This window comes from Amblyomma maculatum, chromosome 1 (genome assembly GCF_055883805.1).
Source record: "Amblyomma maculatum isolate TAMU_Amacu chromosome 1, ASM5588380v1, whole genome shotgun sequence".
Classification (NCBI taxonomy): domain Eukaryota; kingdom Metazoa; phylum Arthropoda; class Arachnida; order Ixodida; family Ixodidae; genus Amblyomma; species Amblyomma maculatum.
Genome location: NC_139344.1, coordinates 162,655,446 through 162,673,983, shown reverse-complemented (window position 1 = coordinate 162,673,983; position 18,538 = coordinate 162,655,446). Strand labels below are relative to the sequence as shown.

The following is an 18,538-nucleotide window of genomic DNA, read 5'->3' as shown; positions in this document are numbered from 1 at the left end:
TTCAGTATACAGAAAAAGGTGCTTTCACAAAGGACCATCATCACCAGTGTCGCATTTCATAATACTATATGTGCATGCATGTCACCAACTGAATGCTGGTCATACAAACATTTTGTAGAAACTGCATAAACACTTGAGCATTAGGCACGACATCAAATCCATTAAAAATCTACACTGCAAAAAAAGAAGCCAAGACTGCTTCACTGCTGCTGTTCCTGTTAGCATGACTAGAATGCACTGAAAAAAAATGCAATGGCTACATGTCTGTCATAGTTACATTCTACTATCATAACTAAAAAGCACTAAGGAAAAGGTAGCAGGTAAGGGTCATACATCACTCAACAAGAAACACTAGAAGGCACCATAAGGAAAAAAAAAGGAAGGAGCAAAAGGTTTGCATCCCTGTCATTGTACATACCAACCACTATATTCCATCTCAAAAGCTGTTTGCAGCACTACAAAAGATAAGGGCAGCATGAACCAGCCATGATGGCACAAACTGCCCTTACCTTTTGTAGTGCAGCAAACAGCTTGCGAGGAGTACAGAAGGCACAGCAAAAAAAAAAAGAGAATAAAATTCAGTGTAGCACACGGTGCTGCTCATCACATTCTGCTGGTATAAAAAGAAGGAAGTTAACTGCTGAGATTGTTGGTTTTCTGACATATAAAAAGGTATTTAGCATAACACAGACACACACAAGAAAGAAGACACCACGTGTACTTACTACAACTGTTTATTTAGGGGAAAGCAGTCAATCCATAGCTGTCACTGCTGTTGTGCACATGTACAAGGCAACAGGAAAACAGCACCAATCTTATCAAAGCAGGTATGAGAAATATCTGTTCAGCCTCAAAGAAAAGCTGAAGTGTTGCTTACACAGTTCAAACCTGCCTAATGTATAGATGGTATCCTTTGCTCCCAGAAAGCTTGCTCAGCTAAGCCATCACATAAGCTACGAAAGCAAACAGGTTGGCTGTCAGAAGAGACATGGCCAGCATTTCGTAAAGTGCACCACCGTCTATAAAATTCTACTGTCATGTAGAAAAATCTTATTTTGCACAGGCAGGATTCTGCGTCAATGGCCAACTTAGGAAACATGCAAAAGACATTAACAATGAAGGTGAGCGACTCGTCTTGCACCGTAGGGTTTGCACCAATTGTGAAAACTGTGGGTAACGGCTCATGAAAAACTAGAAGCCCTTCATATAAAAAAGGAGGTTACAGCTGTGTCAGCAGCAAATTGGTTTTTCTTATGAGACTGAAGAAAAATTTCTCACGCATAGTTTGACAAAATTGGTGCTGTTTCCATGTTGCCCGTGCATGCGCATCACCTGAGTAGGCTATGTATATCGGCTGCTTTCCGCTGAACAGTTGTAAGTGCTGATGGTGTCCTCTGTCTTGTGTGTGACTGTGCTATGCTAAATAGCCTGTTATTAACCATGGAGAAAAGGAATTGAAAAAAAAAAAAACCAAACAAGGTCTCAATACCACTGCCAACATTCTGGCATGAAAGCATTGTAAAATGAGGGAGCTGGCATGGGTTGTGCATCTGTTATTCTGTACAACCCCTAGAGGGTAGAGAAAATTGAAAAAAAAAAAGAAAACTTCCGGGGCTATCAGATCCACTGCAGTTAGTTATAAATTAAGAATGTAGGGGCGAATATCCCTCAAAGGAGGCTTTTCTGCCAATCAGATCGTTCACAAGACTGGTACCACTCCAGCCCTTGTCCACAGCTAACTAGGCTGGGCAGCTTTTCTTTATCGGTACTGAACACCAGCTGCACTGCCTCTTTTTTGTCACCTACTGCCATGAAAGGGGGAATTCCTTGGTGGCTCAATTGATTGGGAGGCTCCTCTCTGTCAATTGTTGGAGGCCTACCTTTGCAAAATTACAAAGCTTCAAACTTGAGTTGTAAATGAGCACAGAAGGTGCCTTGATCCCAGCTGCTTGCTATTGTGGCACTGTTCATGGTGGCTGTGCAGCGCCTTTAGATGTGGACTTGATCTTTGTCACAAGGCAAACACCAACCACTCTTTTGTGACGTCGGCAAAACTAAGTTTCATTGGTGTTGAAGGCTTTCCATGTCACACCTGCCGGGATTAAAATCAAAAGCACGATTTAGATATATGAGCTCCCAAACAAAAGGAAAAAGTCCCATTGTTGGCAACTCTAAGTTTTTGGCACAGTCAAACCATACCTATGTATTCAGTCAGTAGCCCGCGACTGCCCAGTGAGATGTCAGTCCTGTGGCCCTCATCGCTAAGTTGTGTTTGCAGCACAGACAGGAAAAGGATAGCTGCTAGGCAGCCGTGGAGGTGGTGGCAACCTGCAAGGTGTTCCAATGCTTTAAAGATTTCTTGTAAAGTTTAATAAAGCAAATCACTGACTACAAAACACTGGCACAAATTCTACTATAGGATAAGAATTTAACCTCAAAATATGTCACATAAGGTTGAGAGTACTGAGTACACAATAGAAATATGTTTAACCAAACCCGCACTAGCAGCACAAAATAGTGCTGAGTATAATATATGTATATTAATAACTCCTTGATGACCTCGAAGGCTAAAGCATTTCCTTGTCTTCACCAACAGACACACCTAAAGAGAACCACCATTTTCCTGATTTATACATTCCTTTTTTTTTATTGAGAGTCACTTTCTATTCTGGGTAAGGTTTCTGCCTCTGAGTTTGCCAAGTGTTTCATTCGACATATGTAGAGAAGAAATAAATCTATGTATCATGTATCTATGTATGGATGCATTACCTATGTATGTATCTATGCATGTATATATGTAGGTACCTATGTATGTATGCATCACCAGTTTTTCCTAGAACAAATGAAAGCAATATTTTAAACAGTGAGCATGCACCCAGAGCAAAAAAAAAAAGAATGCATAGCTCACTTGCTTGAGCTGTTTGGTAAGTGTTTTGTTTACATGAAAATTCGCGCAGACACAAAATAACATGAGCACCAAACACAGACACAACAGCACAATGTGAAAAAGAGCATTAAATTAAATGAGGGCATTTCACCTTTGATGCCAAACACCACTTCGGGAGGAGTCCATATGCTATCAAAAGGTTTGCGTGGAGTCACAGCTTTGTTGTTGAGGACAGCCAGAAGGCATACACTGAACCCATATTATAACATGGCTACATTCTATACGCCTTAAAAGTAAGTTAAGATTCAGTACTGTCTTTTCTTTTCCCAGTTCTGGATAGGGAGAGTCTATTGGCCCTGAAGCAAGAAAACAAATGAAATTGATATGTTTTTGTGTATTAATAATAGGCTTTTCGTTATACGAGGTCCCTCCGAAAGATGTGCTTTCGACTTCTTTCTGTACCAATTGAACTGAAGCTTAATTTCTTAAAACATTTCCGCCAATAAAACAAAAAAAAACCTGAGGACCAAAGCAAATAGAGCACCAGCACATCACACAACATACAGTTCAGGAACTTAAAAAGAACTAAATTGTGCTTTCTGACTATATATGAAAATGTAAAATCACTTAATCACTGAATATATACGGACTATAGTATTGTTGTGGCAATGTAATGGCTGACTGTAAACATTTTATGAACTATTAAAATTAAATCACTGCAGAATGTTTGTACGCCGTTCCTATCTCGCCATGTGTTTCAACTTGTGCCTGTGAACAGGCCGAGAGTATTTTGCTAGCAGTTGGGAGAGTCACTGTGGCCAGAATGCACTTCCTCTTATTGAGATCGTTCTTTTTCTTTTTCGCAACCGCGGCATAACTTAGCGCGTATAGAGCTCTGCAGGCTGCCATAAACAATGCACGGCTTCCACTAGACGGTGCGTATTTTCTGTATCTTGCTGCAGAGTGAAGGCCGCACTAAGCATGCAGACTTTCGTACCCAGTTGTGTTTCCCGGGAAAGTGTTAGAACCAGCGGCAATCAACGAAAGACGTCGGATCGCCAAGCTCATTTTGAAGAATTACATCGCGAGGTTCCGCCGCCAATGGCAGTTCACGAAACGCGGCGAGTGGAATTGCAAGCGCAAAACCTTCGTGCATGCACAAAACTATAGATGCGCCATAAAACACCGCCTTTCGTACTGACTAAACGGTCCGCGAGCGCTATCTTGCTCGCCCGTACAGCCTGCGCCGGCGGATGCAAACAACGGTCCTTGCAGCATTTTTATCGGAAAATGAAAACACTCAGTCACTTTACTGCTCCATTAAGTGACTCATTTAGAAGAACCAATTTCTTACTCACCCAGCGAAGCTTGCCTTGCAGCCAGAAGTAGCAGCCGCTGTGCGGGATACATTTTCAACGCAGTCACAAACCAACGGCCTATCGTGCAGACACGACTAGACACGACGAAATGGCCAGCGGCCGAGCAGCGCATTGATACAATAACTTTACAAACAATAGAAATCTGAAATATATTTCATAAAACAAGCTATACAAGTAAAATGTAACTGTTGCTTATGACGTATTTGTTTCAAAACGGTAAATACAACCTGCGTCTTGCGTAATTATTTTCGCGCACTATTTTCTATCTCCCTGTAAAGAGGAGGGGTGCAAAAAGGCCACGGCGCGCGAAGTTTGGGAATGGCGGATCGTGCATAGCTGGCGTTCCGTATTAACATCGGCGCAGCAAATCGTTCCTCTGTGCGAACTACTGGCGTTTATCACGCACGGATACATCGCTAGCTTACTTTGTCGTAGTGAACACTCGGAGTTTGGAGTCTTCCGGCGGACTGGACTGCGCCCAGCGAGGTCGAACACAGTGTGGCTATGGGCTGCACCAATTAAACGATGCAGAAATGAAGGTGCCAGCGGCTTTTGTACATTATGTTCAGATACCCGTCGCCTAAAGAGCATTTCTTGGTGCCATATTGGTCCTGTATGCTGGAAACAGCCCAGATTGCATGCTTAATTCAAAAGCGCAGGCACTTAATTGGATACAGCATTTTGCAAGCTGAACAATTGCTAGAACGAACCTTCGACAATTTATACTTAGAGTGTGCAGAACAGTGTCGTCCAGTTAAATTGTGTACATATTGCACTACAGGCGCATAATGTGACCCTGAAACGTCTTGTGAGGAAGTATGGTAGACTTCTGAAGCAGAACTCTAGAAGACATCTGGCGTAGCCTGCTAATAACTGTCTTGCGTAGCTGAAGACACAAAAATTCTTCGCAAGACAGATTCCAGACATCTTGCCGATGATGTCTTCTAGACTAGCACCAAGCGACGTCTTGTAGATGTCTTTGATAGCTCAAGATATATGTGACCAATATAGACATATCAAGACAGCTACAAGATATTCTGTGCTCAGTGGGTGGTGGCGCCACCTCGTTGCCTTGCGGGCTCGAAATAACTTTTTGCAACAAAACTCTTGAAATACAGCGCAGTTTTGGCCAAGCTAAACTCGATTTGTTATTAGAGATAAATAAGTTTGTGAAGTTCTTCAAACCTTCTGCAAAACAACTCTGCCCGCCTACGTTCCTTCGCCGAATCTACATGCGGTCTGCTTTGATTAGCAGCCGACACAGACGATGCGAACATCCGACTTCCTCTGATCGAATGAGGCAAGTACGACAAACACAAAGTTTAGCGAGCCCTCTATGAAGGATTCTATTGCAGCAAAACACGACGAGGAGGTGTTGGCGGCGCGCTGCATGCATGCGCATGACTGGAAGCGATACCGCGCTGCTTTTTTACCGGGAATGTGTCTTCCGATTGCGTGAAGGACAGTCGTGCACGGATAGTGACAAGAGCTGGCTGCTAAGGCACATCCGGAAGATTCCAGTCCAGCCCATTTTGACATACATTTCTCATATTCCATGATACTTGTGCGGTTGAGCCGTGCCAGCCATACGTGACGTCGCGTCTCGGTGAGGTATCTCGTTCGAGTGGAGTTGTTCGTGCGTGCTTCCGGAACCTTAAAGGGACACTAAAGACAGCCAAAGATGGTATGAAAATCAATAAACTACATTTGGTGACACTGTCGCCGCATATCCGGCAGCAAAAAATCGAATAATTGCTGAGATATTGCGATAAGAAGTTGAGGTTTTTTCTTGTTCCCGCCGGTCGAATTCAAACTGTGGCCTCCAACTACGTAGTTGGAGTTGAGTGACGCACACTATGACGTAAGCGGAGACTCCGTGATAGCGAGCCGACGCGGCCCGCGGCGTCGCATCCCTCAAGGGCCAACTTGGCAACAGCGTACTCGCAATGACGGCCTCAGCCGAAATAAATATAAATAAAACGATGAAGAGAGTAATTTACCGAGCGATGGGCCCATAAAGGAAGAAAAAAAAAACAGAGCGCTTGTAATGCACAACACTTTGCATGTTTCTCAAGCTTTTGCGCTCCTTCTTGCACTGTGTATAAACAAACCGAGCCCTCGGTCATCGCAACGCTTCCTGACATGTTTACATACAAATCAAGATTTAGTTACCAGCAAAATAGTGTCCTCGCTGCTGCGCTTGTCAGTTTTGAAGCTTCGTCGCACTTTTTTCCTTCAAGGTTTGTGCTACAGCTACGTGTTCAGCGAAAATTACGTCCACGGTAGCAGAACATGACCGAAGTGCCGGCGCCACTACATTTGCCAGCGCTGTGAAATTCCACATGTTAAAATGGATCCAGTGCACAATATAGTGCGCATAGGCATCCAGAACATTAGTTGCAAGACGTGAGAGCAGGCAGCATGCGCCGATGATCAAGAAGTTGTAATTTGTAGACCGGCAGCAGAAACAATTTATTGTAAATGGGGCCATGGCATAAAAACTAGAAATATTTCCGAACTTCTTGTGTTGCGGCGTAGCCGAGCGGTTAGCGCCGAACGTTGCGGGCCAAGCAGTAGCGAGTTCGAGTCTTACCGCTTCTGGCATTTTTTTTTTTTACAAATTGATCCTTTTTAACCTTTTGTAATGTATTTCTGGTGCTTCGTTATTTTTAGTTTTTACTTTTTAGCCGAGGCCCTTTTTTTCGCCGGGCGACGAGCGCAATATATCGACACTCTCCTTGGTATGCCCCTTTTGTTTACGACGCCTGCAAATAGCACGTTGAAGGTCTTGTTGACGCAGTATATGTTGGTCAGATGTGTCATGATTTAGTGAACAATTGAATGATAATGCGTTTTTCCTTCGGTACTTAGCATATGCATGCTTTTCGTGGCGTACGTAGCTGCAGTCAAGCGGTCAGGTCGCAGTCGAAGCGGCAACGGCGGCGATATGTTGGCGCAGAAGTGTGAACGAAGGACTGTGTCGGCGGTAGCGGATTTTGCTCGCTCGTGCCTCCGAATGCTCAAATGGGAACCATCAAGGCGCATCTGCTGCTCCAAGCTCGTAATTCAGGCGCTGCATGTTCAAACAAACTATCCGAGTGCGCACGAAATGCCTGAGCCGAAACATAACCAAAACTGAAGTGGCCGCATGTGGCGCCTCCAAGTATATTTTTGTATTTGCCTTGCAACGTTTACGTTGCCTTTTCGCCGTCGTTTACGTATGATAAAAGCGTGTTATCATGTTTGAGAAAAAACGTACTACCGCATTCAAACATGCAACGTAATTCGCATTTGTCAGCCTCCGGGATCCCTAGCGCGTCACGTGATTTGTAGTTGCGAGCCTCGGCCGTTTGGCTGTGGTGGCGATACCCGTATTTCTGTTATTCTTCTTTACTACCTTATAACAGCTCTGTTTTCAGTAAGAGTGGTCTTTTTGTAATCAGGAACTAGCATTCTATCGATGCAAACCCACTTCCTTTCTCTCTTTAGTGTCCCTTTAAAATGCCGAGGTCTTTCGCGCAGCTCTTCAGCTTCCGTTGTTTACACTGTGCACGCGTCTATTATAGTCTACGGTAGCTCAGTAAACAACATTAGCTGCGGATGCCACTGCTTGTAGAACCGCACGACAGCAATTGATACGTACGTTCGCCCTGTTTGTTCCGTGGACACAAAAATGGCCGACGGTGCCTCAATTACCCACAATGCAGCGCGTCAGTGAATACCCCCTATAGCACGCTGCATTTTTGCCTACACCCCATGTCGCTGCCAGTCGCAGCGCCGCCTTTTTTTACAAACATGAGGCCCGTCTATATACAATTAGCAGTTAGATAGGATAAGAAGAAATGCGTGAACTATGTCCCATTTACTTGCCACATGCATTGGCGCTGCATAAATTAGGGCAAAACGCATTTAGATGGTATTGAAGACTGATTTACTTTTAAAAATAACATGGTTGTGTACCATAGTAGACATCTTGCTGTGGTCGCTATGATAGGAGTACGGTTCAAGATGCTGCGAAGAATAGCGTCTTCTGGTCTATTTGAGACGGTGGCAGTCCCTTTAGCGCTGAACCACCTGTTCAGCTGTTCCTTTCACTGTTCATTTCAGCTGTTCATTTTACTTGCTGTCACTTCGACTTAGTAAAAGTTCAGGGACCGGGAGGTTTTCTTTCACACACCTTAGAGACCGTAGTTCCCGCGTGGCTGTCGCTGTTGAAGGTAAAATCTGAAATCAAATTTCTGAATGTGACACGTTTATCCATAAGTGAAGCGATGTGTCCAATACTTTTAGTGCGTTTGCCTTGCATACAAACTCGAAGGTGGCATCATGATTCCACGAGCTGCATTGTTCAACCCGCCTTCTGCGGTCAAGTTTGGTAGGTGTGCAGCATCTGTAAACCATTATACTCTTGTGCCATTGATGCGTTCATGTGCTGCCCTCTTTGCATGAGCTCAGTACGCAGCTTTCGCTCTAGAGTTGATGTTAACTCTATGAATGACTGAGAAACCTTGAAGAGGGGAAGAGGGAGGAGATCTTTAATGGGATGCTCAAAAGGTATTGATTATAATGAAAGAATATTTGATGCAAGAAGTCTGCAGAGAGATGATTTTGTGAAATTGATGTTAAATTACGAGCCTTCGCGTGGACCCTATAGTTTCGAAATATTGTTCTTAAATTGCTCCTTGCAGCCACTCGCAGTAGATTCGGGCTTCAACTAGCATTTGGTTCCTCACCGCTCATTCCCCGTGTACGTAAACTTGGTAATTGACGCGGAGCTGCGGGGCGCATGGATCGGCCAGGTGGGTGAGCCAATCTCCAGAGAGGGAGAGATCCCACAGATTATCGGATAAAGATAGCGTCGCCCTACGATACAGATTTCTCGGGCAGTTAACATGTAGCCGTAACATTAGTATAGTTGCAACAATATGGCGTGAAGAGACAGTTTAAAAAATAATTTTGACAATTTTGCGATGACACTACTCGCCACGTACCATCTCCACCTCAGAAGTTGTTCAGTGAAATACAACACCAAATGCACGAGCTGATAACTTCTTTAAGCGGGCTGTATACTCACAAGCCAACTGTGCAAGTCTGAAAGTCGTTGCCTCGCACTCGTAGCTCATGCCCTTCTGCCTAGCTGAGAATTATGACAACCGCGAGTAATTCACTGAACTAATGTAAGCAGCGGTAGAAGTGGCAGTGAATTATGTAAACACAAATACAAAGAAAAGATGTATTAGCCGCTTCATTTGCTGGCTGCTATATGAGGTACCTGAGCTTCGGTCAGCGGATTTAGGCGGCGGAGGAGGCAGGAAGTCGTAACATATACAAGATCAATAGGGAGGAGATGAGATTAGGACGAGAATTATTGCAACTATGTACTACATGTGGCCTAAGCACATATGCCCTTTAGGGAAAAGAATTTAGGAAATGCTTAACTTCGCCTTATTAGTACACACGAAGCGCCTTTGCCATCGCCTTTTCATTGCGACATTTTTTGAAGATATTCCTCATTTACATCTCTTCAGTTTTAAATTGTTACTGTAACATCAGTACACATCCCAAACACACGTCACTAAGTCATATATATACGCACCACAACACTTTCACTAGGTGCCCCTCTAACACGCCCGGTAACAACGACCCTATTTGGCCTATGTGTTGCGTGCCCGTCTGGCATGCAGAGGACATGGGTTCGAAGCCGAAAGGTGACAAATTTGTTTAATTTAGTTACTTCTAATTTGTAAGTACTTCAGAAGAACTTTTTATACGCCAGTTTTAGCTTCATTCAGGCTCTTCCCCAGATCGTTATATAGCTTTGTTTTGATAGAGGGATATTTGAAATTCCCGCATCGGGTCATGCGGTTGTGAAGTCGGAGCCCTGCCGGCCAGTCAGGGTTTTTCTGCTAGCATATTTGCGTCATACGGTGCCGACTACTACTTCGACGGCTTTTCGACCGAATCAGCTGCATACGCTTCGCCTAAAAGTAATACCGCTCGCATATTGGTGGCTAGGCGTCTGAACCACATGCGATTGGTCGCTGTAGCTATATATCGTACACACGTGCGCGGCGCACTTTATATACTTTATATCCCAGTGGTGTGCATGCCGCTTTGTGCCACACGTTTGGTATACTGTGCAGTGGCAGGCTGGTCGGGGTGCCCGGCAGGTTACTGTCCAAAACAAAGGGAACACCAAACCCGCCCACACGACGTACACACTGAGGCTCGTCGTTCTGTAGCGAAGTGACGCACTGCCACAGGAACGCGGAACCACCGCCAGACCATCTGGGATGTGTCCCCTCCGGAGTCTCAGCCGCGTCTAAATTGCGGCATATTATTGGCGGGGGCAGAGATGGAATGGAGGAACGAGAACATTGTAGCTATGCTTAGAGAAACCCGCCGCCGTGCCCCCGTAGCTATGGCGGATGGCTGCCAAGAACGAGACAATTTCGACCGTACAAACACCCGTGCATGGATTTTGCAGCGATGGCTTCACTTTGCTAGCTAAAGCCGGGTATCGTCGAGTGTGCAACAATCACGATCATGGCCCTGGCAGGCGGTAGCTGGCAGCCGACAAGGCCAAGCACTAACTGGACCTAGCATTGCCTGAGATTACGTTTGGCAGGAGCTGCCAACTCGGGTCTCCCTTTACACATGGGAGGATGGTATCAGAATCATCCTGCCAGGACCCTTGCATTCACATTACTCTAGGCCACGCAGGCACGTTCACATGTCTTGTTTAAAGTGGGGAATTATATGTTGGGTGACCGCCTACGCTTAAGTGTCCATTATTTTTTAAAGCGGAGCTTAAGTGTCTATAATATTTTGCTGACATGCGATATGCTAGTATCGATTATGACTGGTAGCTAAATTATAACCTCGCGTTGACCTTCAGGCATGAAAAAAATGAAGCGAATGAGTGTAAAAGGTCGAAGAACTGGTCACGGCGCGTTGAGATATAGGCGATGACACGATAGACACGATTCTGCGGCCAAGTGTTTCATGAACTAAGTTTTGATTGTGCTCTCTTCTAGTGCCCGTTGCCGCGTGCTCTTCCTGCAAGCTTGGTGACGCGGCCATTATATCACCGATGCGTTATTGATATCGGATCTACCACCTACCGACGTTTCATCTCCGAGGATTCACAGCGACACCTGTTCCTGTGGCTCCGGGTGGCAACACCGCACTCGTCTACTTAAAGGCTGCCGAAATTAACGGATGCGGGATTCTGCGGCCAAGTGTTTCATGCACTAAGTTTTGATTGCGCTCTCTTCTAGGTGAGTAACTTTTATCCTGATACAAGCTTGAACTTTGCTGTAATTGGCCGCAGATCCCAGTGAAACTTGCTGTCGTGCATTGCCGTTATGGGTGTTGATTTGAACACGTACCGCGTTCGCATTGGCTGTTTCCTTCAACACTGCAGAAAACATGCCCAGAAGAGTTGTGGCTTGATGTGGCTGAAGGCTGGGTGTTGGCTCCCCAGCATGAGAACACTTCTGCTTGCACTATGCATCGCGAAATTATTGCTATGCTCCGGTGATGTAGAACTGAACCCCGGTCCTGACCAACTAGAACTAATCCTGGAAACAATCAGCAACCTTGAGAAGGCTATCAGTTCTAACGTTGAGCACCAGAAAAAAATTGATTTGCAACTTGAAACAATCTCTTCGGGGATGCTTGACATAACCAACCGAGTATCAAGACTTGAAGTGAAAATGAGTGAATTTACTGGATTGACGAAGGAAGTGAATGCGGTCAAATGTGATATAAGTGTCCTTAGATCAGACATGGACGTAAAACAAGCTAGTGAAGGTTTGGCTGGTGTGGTTGATGATCTGAACAACCGAATTCGCAGGAACAACTTAATAATTAAAGGTTTACCTGAGTCTGCATCAGAAACCTGGGATGAGGCAGAAAATATTATTAGAACGTTTTTTCGTACCCACTTGAAGGTGGATGCTGGCGAAATTGAACGGGCCCATCGTATCGGGAAGTATAATTCTGTATCTCGTCGCCCTATCATTGTTAAGTTTCTGAACTACAAAAGCAGGAATGCTATTTTAGGACATGCCTACAAACTGAAAGATGTATCTGCGCCAAAAGTGTGGATAGAGGAAGATTTTTCACCGAAAGTTCAACTCGCACGGAAAAAGTTGAGAGATTTCGCGAAGGCAAATAAAGATGAAGGAAAGTACAGTTTTTCTTATAACAAACTAAAACTAAACGGCAGCATCTACAGATATGACGCGTCCTGTGACCGTGTCGTAGAACATAAGCAAAGCCAACGCTGTCCTAATGTTCATCAAGAAAAGTCATTTCAGAACCAACTCGGTTAGCAAACTCGGTCCGTTATCATTCCTTCTTGCCAATTTCCGCAGCCTTCTACCAAAACAGGATGACTTGCTGTCTCTAATTGACACGTGCGATGCAAATGTTATTTTGGGGACAGAAACATGGCTTAACCCAAGCATCTCAGACTCGGAACTTTCTTTTTCAAATGCATTCACAATTTATAGAAAAGATCGCATTGGCGCCAAAGGAGGCGGTGTTATGATCGCAGTGTCACATTCGGTACCATCTACTATGGTCGATGTTGATTCAGAGCTGGAAATTTTATGGGTGAATATCGGTCTGGGCTTTAAGAAAATCTTAGTTGGCGTCTGCTACAGGCCGCCTAACTCCAGTTCTTACTTCACGGATAGTCTTCATGATATTATCGCTAAAGTTCAGTCGTTGTTCCCAAATGCTGTGTTAGTTCAGGCAGGCGATTTTAATTATCCCGGCATCAACTGGACTTCAAACACTGCCTCAGTGAGTGTACAAACAAAAGTGAATGTATAAAAATGCTTGATATAGCTCACTTTTTTTGCTTACAACAACTTGTGACTTCGCCAACTCGTGACACTGCTGTTTTAGACCCGTTTTTCACGACCCACCCTGCGCATTCGACAACAATGGTTACTGATAAAATAAGTGATCATTTTGACGTTCATGTTAATCTCTCCCTCGAAGTCGAGAAATGCGACCGTGCAAAGAAAAAAATATATGATTACAGACGGGCAGACGTTGAAAATATGACGACAATGCTGGTCGATTTCTCGTCTTTTTATCTCGATGGATTCGAGAATCGGTCGATCAACGACAGCTGGGTATTGCTTCGTGATAAACTTCTTGAATGTCAGAACGCATGTGTACCTGTGTTAGAAATAGCCCCTTGTCATCGTAACCCATGGTTCACGACAACAATTAGGCGCAGTATACGCAAAAAGAAACGCCTATACAGGCATGCAGCTGTCTCGGACTCGGAGCAGCGCTGGGAGGCTTATCATGCGCAGTCTGTTCTCGTGAAAAGACAGATAAAAGAAGCTAAAGATGCCTTCTTTAATACTGAAATTGCTAACATGATGCGGAATGATCCGAAGAAATTTTGGAAGGTCGTAAAACCCAATTCTTCTAACGCTCTCCCGAGTTTAGATATAGATGGCATGCCTATCGACGAAACTCTTTTGGCGAATCAATTCAATGTGTATTTTAGTACTGTTTTTACTGACGAAGAGTCTTTTTCCGACACGGGCATTCTGGAATCTGTTGGTCACTCCATGAAGGATATCACTGTTTCCTGTCATGGGGTAGAGTGTGCCATTGACCGTTTGCCTTCGAACTCTAGTCCCGGACCCGATGGAATTTCCACAAAACTGTTAAAACTAACCAAACATATCTCCGGACCACTGCTGTGCAGGCGGTTCCAGTACTCCCTTGACACAGGCAAATTGCCTAAGGATTGGAAAATTGCTCATGTCATTCCTGTCTTTAAGTCTGGAAACAAAAATTCACTTCACAATTACAGGCCTATTTCGCCCACTTGCGTTTCATGTAAACTCCTTGAGCACATTATAGCATCTCAAATCATGCAGTACCTTGTAAATTCTAAGCTCATCTTTTCTAATCAGCACGGGTTTCAACGTGGACGTTCCTGCGAATCGCAGCTGTTTGAGTTGGTCACTGATCTTCACCATTCTGTTCATTCGACTCATCCCATTGACACCATCTTTATTGATTTCGCTAAAGCCTTCGATCGCGTTCCTCACTTCCGCCTAATCCATGAACTTAATGCAATGAATTTATCCCTGGCGTCATTGACTGGATCAAGGAATTTTTAAGTGATCGCTCTCAATCTGTCATCATTAACAAAAATGCCTCTACTCCTGTCTCAGTGAAATCGGGTGTACCTCAGGGTTCTGTCTTAGGACCGATTCTTTTTCTCATGTACATAAATGACCTACATTTTAACATTGCCTCTAGTATTCGTTTGTTTGCAGACGATTGTGTCATTAACCGTCCAATTAAAAGCCCTCGTGACCACATTATCTTACAGGATGACTTAAACGTTATTTCTGACTGGTGTACAACGTGGCTAATGCAAATAAATACTGACAAAACTAAAGCTCAAACGTTTACTAAAAGGCGACGCGTTGTCCTTCATACCTATTTCATTGGTAACGATGCCATTGAACATGTGTCATCCATTAAATACCTAGGAGTACATTTATCTTCTGACCTTACTTGGTGTACTCACATTGAACACATTATCAACAAGGCCGCTAGAACATTAGGTTTCCTAAAACGCACTCTCTATCAAGCTAATGAAAAAACGAAACTCCTAGCCTATACAACACTTGTCAGGTCTCAGCTTTAATATGCATCTATCATTTGGCACCCTCATCAAGCTTACTTAGCAAACTCCATTGAATCTCTACAGAGTAAAGCAGCCAGGTTTATTGCCCACGATTATTCCTACCCAACTAGCGTAAACAGTATCAAGCAACGATTTAATTTATTGCCCCTTGGGACTAGGCGACAAAATGCCCGCCTATCTTTCATGCACAAACTATACCATGGTTCATCAGACTTTCGAAAAACGTTCCTTCGCCCTGCCCCCCACATATCTGCTCGCGTAGACCATCCATTTAAAATCAACCCCGTACATGCGCGCACAAATCTGTTTAAATATTCACCACTGCTACTTGCTATTTCACAATGGAACAGTTTGCCAGCAGGTGTCGCTACCCTACCTGACCATAGTTCATTCCTCAAGGCTTTGGAGGGAATTGAATGTTAAACTGACTTAACTTTCTTGAAAATATTTTGCAATGCTCATTACTTTTTTCCTTGATGTGTAGTGCTGTGTTATTTGTTGCTCATTTCAGCCTACTGCTTGGTATTAAGCGCGCGCATACCTCGTTTCTTCAGTGCATGTAAAATTGCTTAGGTCATATAACTACTGTATAAAAAAAAAAGGGAAAAATAGCGACCTGAATGACTTTTTTTTTTTCTCTCCTCTCTGATCCTTAAGTGCAATTGTTACTTATGTGCCTGTTATAACCAACTTTGTTCATGTGACTCCTCCCCCCCCTATGTAATGCCTGAAAGGGCCTTTAGGGTATATAAATAAATAAATAAATAAAAATCAGATGGTGGTCGGGCTGACTGCGGCACTATCGTAAGAGCGTCAAACGACGGAGGAAAAGCGGCGATGAGTTCATCAATCACTGAGAGGAGCTCGGTCGGTTCGACAAACCATGAAGCAGAGTCAGGGGACAGCAGTGGGATAATGAAAAGCATTGCCGCATAGTTGGAGGTCACCCCGAGGAGAGTGAAGGGATGTGGAAATGTTTTTGCGGTAAACAAAAGACTCCGATGGAATAAATAGCACGTTTATTTGGGGAGTCGCAACGCGAAGCACTCTGCAGGCAGGCAGAGGCCGGACAGGTCAGCTGGAAGCTCGAAATAGTGTGAAGCTAGTTTTTCAGGGTGCTCGGCAGAAGATTCGGCCAAGAGAACGTCGGAAGGACAGAGCGAGTAACTTCAGCTCAGGCACAGTGGAGGAATGGAGAGTGCTCGGGCACAATGTCTTATCCAAGAATAACATCATGCGAGCGGGACGCGATCACCAGGAAGTCATTCGTGTGCAATACTGTCGTGTACACGACTAACTATTTTCAACGCTTATTACAGATATCACATAAAGTCGGGAATTTTTTCAAATTGTCGCATTTCGAGTAACTGTCCGATCAACCATGTGTCCTGCCCCAGACAGAGCTTTTCCGTGTAAATTTCACCAGAAATATGCGCTCTACATAATCAGCAAAATAAAAGCTAAATATGCCTATTCCCTTCTGAATAACGCACATTCCTCATTTCTGTTTCTGTCTTTCAGGGCTGCGCTGGCACGTTCTTTGGCTCAGGGGGACGGCTACAGCCGCACGCAGCTTGTTCTGACAAACGTCGACTTGCCGGCACTGTTGCCTCTTCTGGCTTCTCCTACAACCAGCCCTACAGTACTCGAGAACATTACCGTCACACATTTCTCAGACGTGAATTTCAAGCGTTTTTGCGAAGCTGTCGCCTCATGCAGTTACATTCATACGTGTAGCTTTGCCATAGCTGAAGATCCATTAGGAAAAACAAAAATGCTTAGCCAAATGCTTAATGTGAACCAGTCCATCGATTTCCTCGAGATCGCTATGCACAGATACATAGGGGATTTCATTCGTGAAATCCTGCAGGCCCTTGAAACGAACGAGAGCGTTTGTGAATTGAAACTAACAAGCGTCAGATTCCAAACTGAAACAGCTATAATGCTCTCACAGTATTTCGCACGCAACAGGAGTGTCACTAAATTCCGATTGTCCTTCACAGGAGCGCGTTACAGTGAGTTCGTAGAAACAGTATGCGAAGGTCTGTCAATGAATCCGGTCGTCGTACACCTTGAAATGGAACCAGCGAGGAACTACGACAGCATAAATCATCATGCTGATGAAATTATACGGCGAAACCAGGCAATCCTGAACCGCGCAGTCGATTTTGTGGTCCTGCGAACCATGGAAAAAAAGTGCGCAGAGCTTTTGAGCTTTTCTGCGGGAAGCGCTGCTTCCTGTCTCGTCTGATGGACTTCAGGTCAAGCGGAAGGCGATGCGCTGAAGTCGGTAGCCTCAGCGAAAACATTCTTGAGGGAAAGCTTCCTTGTGATAACGGGAATTGTGAAGAGGTCGCTTGTGTGCCACCCTGTAGATGACGGCTGCACTCAGCTCGACATGATCGACACGGACTGCTGGCTTACCATATTGCGCTATCTGAAAGTTGCCGACGTGATAGCGTAGCTACGCTTATTGTGTTATCTATCAACATGGACAAATGCGAAAGGATCGAATGGCTTCATGTGTTTTTTCAGCTGGATAGCTCCTGGTGGGGATGCTTCAAAATTATTGTATTTTGCTCTCTGCAACAACCACCTCACCGCCTCACCTACAGTCTCTGAACCATTGGGCTGAGCACAGTTGAAAAACCGACCTCCCCAGTTTAAGAGCCGGCACAGTTTAAGAACTTTCTGCATCATAGGACACCCGATTCTCTTCGTGGGACTCCCTTGTAAACAGATATATTTTGCAAAACCTTGATGACACTTTTCTAATCATGGTTTTAAGTTCCCTTTGAAAAGACTTTCCAACCCAGTGCACTAGACTGATTGGAACTATACCTCGCCTACTAGGTTTCTGAGCCAGTGAACTGGAAATTGTGAAAAAACTGCCTACTTTTTAGGTCATCCGACCACACTTCATGGGTCTGTTGATAGCTCTTTAATAAGTTTTGCAAGGCGCTGACGTTTTTTCTTTTTGTTTCTGTCAAGCGTGAACATTCCAGGTGGGAGATCTTCCAACCCATTGCATTGGGCTCATTGGAACAACGACCACGCTGTTAGCGGAAGTGAAAGTCATCCTCAATTCGCGTCCACTAACGCACCTGCACACCGAAGCGCACGAGCCTCATGCTCTTTGCCCGGCCTTGTTTCTTATCGGCAGGAGACTCACCGCACTGCCAGATGTTCCGCTTGCCGAACTGAATGCCATTACTGGAGCGACCCTACGGTAAATGTTCACGAACAGAGCACGACTACTGCGGGGATTCTGGCGGTAATGGATTAACTAATATTTGAAAGAATTGCAAAACACGCAGCTGCACCAAAAGAACCCAACCCGGAGTCTACAGGCAGGCGACTCTCAGGGGGAGTACATGAGACCGACAAAGTCGGGTCGGGGAGGCCTGTCGGGCTGAAAACCGGCTATCGGGCTCATGTGCCGTTGTCAGATGGGAGGAGGTTTGGCACCAGAAGGCGATACGCTAGGAGGTCGAGCTAAACGACCGTCGGGTCGGGTCCCGCCAGCCCGACTGCAGGGGGTGGGTTGGCTCGACCCTACCCGATGAGCGAGGG

At 44.8% G+C, this 18,538-nt stretch overlaps 1 long non-coding RNA gene across 1 annotated transcript; it reads right to left on the bottom strand.

Moving 5' to 3' along the window:
• Positions 1 to 1,614: 1,614 nt before the first annotated feature.
• Positions 1,615 to 4,369, bottom strand: LOC146204777 (uncharacterized). The gene is made up of 3 exons (XR_014702938.1): positions 4,246 to 4,369; positions 2,200 to 2,328; positions 1,615 to 2,092 (listed from the first exon to the last, which is right to left on the bottom strand). It is a non-coding gene; the product is annotated as an uncharacterized LOC146204777 (long non-coding RNA).
• Between the last annotated feature and the right edge of the window lie 14,169 nt (positions 4,370 to 18,538).